Source organism: Otolemur garnettii, unplaced genomic scaffold, assembly GCF_000181295.1.
Source record: "Otolemur garnettii isolate 467f Iridium unplaced genomic scaffold, OtoGar3 scaffold00092, whole genome shotgun sequence".
Classification (NCBI taxonomy): Eukaryota; Metazoa; Chordata; class Mammalia; order Primates; family Galagidae; genus Otolemur; species Otolemur garnettii.
The window spans coordinates 3993311-3998297 of NW_003852487.1; the positions used below are offsets into that span (position 1 = coordinate 3993311).

The window sequence follows — 4987 nt, forward strand, 5'->3', positions numbered from 1 at the left end:
TGAGAGCCGGCAGCTGTCGAGGACGTCCTTTCTTTTGCTCTTTATGCCTAGTCCTAAGACCTGTGTGACTTGGGGAGTGTGGGTGGAAAAGACACATGCATATAGTATGCGTGCATGTGTGCACATATTGGCCTCTCATTCTCTGCCCCAGGCTGGAGTATTGGCCTCGTGAGTGCCATTGTGTGGTCTCTTGCCTATTCGTTCACTATGTCCAGGGAAGCCTGATTGCAAGTTTGTTGTCAGACTGGAAAAGTCTTGGGGAGCTTCCCGGTATTTTGTGTGTCTGTATGAACATCAATGAGCTGATATTTTGACCAAAGGCCAGAAAGGGTACCTCAGTGTTGGGATGGCCTCTAGGCAGACTCTTCTGTGGAGCTGTGCACGAGGCCACTCTGTGAACCTGAGAGAATGAAGTGTGGTTTTATGTCGTCAGGACTGGTCATTGTGACCTTAACTGCTGCAGCTAGAAAACACAGTTAAAAACGTTTTTGAGAAAGTTCTAAGAACCAAATTACAGAAACTTAAAAAAAAAAAAAAAAGAGTCCTGCAGGTATAATACAGCACTTGTTTATTCTGTGAATGCAGATTTTAATCCAGTTTCATGTAATCTTTTCTTCCCAGTGATTTTGTTTTCTTTCTTTAGTTAATCCCTTCAGTGTGTGTGTGTGTGTGTGTGTGTGTGTGTGTGTGTGTATTTGTTGTTATTGTTGTTAAAAAGGTAGCATTTAAAAGTACATGAATGTTCAACCAACTCCTGGATGGTTGGTTGAAAATGACTGCTCCTAGCTTCCTGCTGAGTGGAATGAGGCATCAACTGACCAGCTGGGGCCAAGGCCCCACTGGATGCTGCCATGTGCCCACTTGGGCATTGCATAAGAAGGTGCAGGTGACCAAGCCTTGGGGACCAGAACCTTTCAGAAGGGGGCTGTTCATTTGAACCCCCTCACCGTTTAATTGTTAACCTTTCAGGTGGTCTTTACTTCAGTGAACTGCAGAGCCATAGGTAAGCAGCAAGCCTGGCCCTCTGCTGCCCCAGCTTCTTAGGCAAATTTGTACTTCGAGGGACAAAGCATGTTTCTAAATTGGCATCAGTATTCCTCACTCTGCTTCCTGCTCTGCCGGTTCTGATGGAGGCCTGTGCACTGGAGGGTATTGCAGACAGCTGGTTCCTGGTGAGAGGAAGGAGACACAGAGAGTGGTGAGGGCATGCTGCTGCCCCCCACCCCCTTACCTCCAAGGCAGTGCCCTCAGGGATTGGAGGCAGCTTTGCAAACATAAACATACCATTTGTGTTTATTTGTCTTTTTTATTTTTTTTTAGAATTTCAAAAGGAGTCTTTTATTAACCATGGGGCAGTCTCAGCAAGTCTAAAACAGACTAAATTAAGAGAGCATTGAGGAGTCTGAAGTTGGGGTTTTTCTAGTCTAAAAGTTGGCAATGAGCCAAACAGGTGATCTGAAAGTTAGCAATTAAAAGTAAAAAGAAAATTGGCAAAAGAAGCAAAAAGCAAGCACGGAGTCAGGATGACCTCTTTTACAGAAGTGAAACTAGCAATTTAGTGGTTTAGCCAATAGGTAACCTAAAGGGCAGTTAGAGTAACATAATGCAGATTTAGCGACTAATGGATAAGTAAAACAATTTGTCACAGCACTTAGCTCATTAACTCTCATGATGACAGTTCTTGGCCCATTCGTTCTTATCTTGTCCTGTTCTGGCCCGATCCAGACCGATTTAAGAGAAATGGTACTTGGCATCATTTCATTTACCTCTTTTTTTCTTCCTCCTACCCAGGGGGTGGTGTGAAGCCGTTGTGAGGCCACTGGCATCCATCTTATGGGGGTGTTGAGGCAGCTGGCACCAATCTCATTTCCCCCTTCTGATTTTTGGAAATCAAATCATTGTTCCATTCTTATCTTGATGATATGTTGATAGTGTGCCGATAATACTATGAGTTTCACTATCTGTAATTTTTTGGACATAAGAAGTGAGAGCATTAATAACACAAGGTCCTAGTGTTAGTCCTAGTAGGAATAGGAAAATGGGTTCTGCTAATGCAGAGAGGAGTGTAGTCAGCCAAGGTGACCAGTTATGTCTTTTCATACCAGTTTGTTAATTGGCCCATGCCTCCTCTCTCTCAGCAACCTTTTTCTTACTAGTGACATGCTGTTTCTTATTATTCTTGAATTATTAGTGTAACAGTAATTAGTTTCAGGGATATACACAGGCTTCCCTTTTTCAGAAACAGAAGATTCAGCCTTCTTCAATTTTGCAAGATTACGTCAGCTAGTGAGTTTAAGGATGTTTTTAGTCGAGTTATGGAGCTTTCTACTTCCTTTAAATCTTTATTCATCTGGTGCATTAGGATTTTAAAGTTCTCTGTACCTAGCTGTAGAGTTTACTTAGCTTTACAGAGATGTAACAGTTACATCAGGGTGGTGGGTTAATATACATACAAATTTTTACTTTTCCCTGTGTTATATTCCTCCCCTCTTTTCTCAAAGTTCAGTTCAAAATCTAATTAAGTTCCTTGAGGCATTTCCTCAGGCTTCCCCTGTGCGTTGACCAGCCAGCTTCCAGTATGTGACTGAGCAGGGCATGTTGGCTATCTTAAAAGTTACTTTTACTTTTCAAGGGACTGTGAAGCTCTACTTAGCCAGCTGTGATGACTTCAGGTGAGCATTCTTTCCATTCTCGTTGCCGTGTGTGTATCAGGATGATAGTGTAAAGTTCTTCCTGCCCACAGATCAGGAAACATCATTGATGGGTATCTGGCTGTTTTTTCCAAAGTGCTTTTTATTGGCCTTATAAAGTCAACTTCAGTTCCTTAATGCAGTCTGGACACCTCTGGAAATGCTATTCCAGCCAAAGCCTTGGTAAAATGACCAGTGCCTTCATTATGTTCTGCGGAGGTGGACTCACAGGTGAATTTAGGGGTGATTGTCAGCCAGTCTCCTGAGGGCTCCAGGTTCTCCAGGGACCCTGGGATGTTTCCATGGGGCGCCTTCCCATAGAGGGACCACAGCCTGCCCCCCTCCTGGAAGCCTCCTGAGGATCAGTCTTTTTCTTCCATTCTTGAGATACTTTGCTACAAAGAATATGTTCCATATGTAAGATATGTTTTACATCGATGTAAACATGAAAGAGGTAAAGTCTCTATCCCTTTTTAAGGCTGCGTAATATTCCATGGTGTACATATACCATAATTTATTAATCCATTCGTGGGTCTGTGGGCACTTGGGCTTCTTCTAAGACTTGGCAATTATGAATTGAGCCACAGTGAACAATCTGGTGCAAATATCTTTGTTATATAATGATTTTTGGTCCTCTGGATATATACCTAATAGAGGAATTGAAGGATTGAATGGCAGGTCTATTTTTAGATCCCTAAGTGATATCCAGACATCTTTCTAAAAGGAACGTATTAGTTTGCATTCCCACCAGCAATGCAGAAGTGTTCCCTTTCTCCACATCCACACCAACATCTCTGGTTTTGGGATTTTGTGATGTTGGCTAATCTTATTGGAGTTAGATGATATCTCAGAGTGGTTTTGATTTGCATTTCTCTGATGATTAAGGATGATGCACATTTTTTCATGTGTCTGTAGGCCTTGTGCCTGTCTTCTTCAGAGAAGTTTCTCTTCAAGTCCCTTGCCCCGTAAGATGGGATCACTTGTTCTTTTCTTGCTAATATGTTTGAGTTCTCTGTGGATTCTGGTTATTAAACCTTTGTCAGAGACATAACCTGCAAATATCTTCTCCCATTCTAAGGGCTATCTGCTTGCTTTACTTATTGTGTTCTTGGCTGTGCAGAAGCTTTTTAGTTTGATCAGGTCCCAGTAAGGTATTTTTGGTGTTGCTTCAATTGCTCAGGGGGGTCCTCCTTGTAAAATATTCTCCCAGGCCAATTTCTTCCAGTGTTTTCCCTGCACTTTCTTCTAGTATTTTTATAGTTTCATGTCTTAAGTTTAAATATTTAATCCAGTGAGAGTCTATCTTAGTGGTGAAAGATGTGGGTCTAGTTTCAGTCTTCTACATGTTGCCATCCAGTTCACCCAGCACCATTTGTTAAATAGGGAGTCTTCCACACTGAATGTTTTTAACTGGCTTATCAAAGATCAAATGACGGTAAGTAGCTGGGTTCATCTCTTGGTTCTCCATTCTGTTCCATAACACCTACCTCTCTGTTTTTGTACCAGTACCATGCTGTTTTGATCACTATCGATTTATAGTATAATCTGAGGTCTGGTAGTGTGTTTCCTCCTGATTTGCTTTTATTTCTGATTAATGTCTTGACTATTCAAGGTTTTTTATGATTCCATATAAAACAAGGTATTATTTTTTTCTAGGTCTTTAAAGTATAACAGTGGTGCTTTTATAGGGATTGCATTAAAATTGTATATTGCTTTGGGTAGTATGGTCATTTTTAAAATGTTGATTCTTCCCAGCCATACGCATGGTATGTTTTCCCATTTGTTAACATCTTCAGCAATTTCCTTCCTTAGAGTTTCATAGTTCTCTTTATAGAGATCTTTCACGTCCTTTGTTAGGTACACTCCCAAATATTTCATCTTCTTTAGCACTACTGTAAAAGGAATAGAGTACTTGACTATTTTTTCAGCTTGCTATTGTTGGTATATATAAAGGCTACAGATTTGTGAGTATTGATTTTGTAACCTGAGATGTTGCTGCTGTATTCCTTGATCACTTCTAAGAGTTTCGTAGTAGAATCCCTGGTGTTTTCCAGATATACCATCATATCGTCGGCAAAGAGTGAAAGTTGGATCTCCTCTGATGGTATATGGATATCCTTGATCACCTTTTCTTGCCTGATTGAGATGGCTAAGACTTCAATTACAATGTTAAAAAGCAGTGGAGACAATGGGCAACCTTGCCTGGTTCCTGGTGTGGGTGGAAATGATTTCAGTTTAACTCCATTCAATACGATATTGGCTGTGGGTTTGCTGTGGATGGCCTCTATCAGTTTAAG

General features: G+C 41.2%; 1 protein-coding gene across 5 annotated transcripts in view; it reads left to right on the top strand.

Annotated features, from left to right (window-relative positions):
* Positions 1–4987, top strand: part of MAD1L1 (mitotic arrest deficient 1 like 1) — a 473404-nt gene that overhangs the window by 73372 nt on the left and 395045 nt on the right. The window contains exon 1 of one of the 5 annotated variants that reach the window (XM_012808716.2): positions 1137–1198. The exons of the other annotated variants lie outside the window; for them this stretch is intronic. The gene's annotated coding sequence lies outside the window, so the exon portion shown is untranslated. Of the gene's footprint in view, positions 1–1136; positions 1199–4987 lie in introns of those variants that run through there. 5 annotated transcript variants of the gene reach the window in all.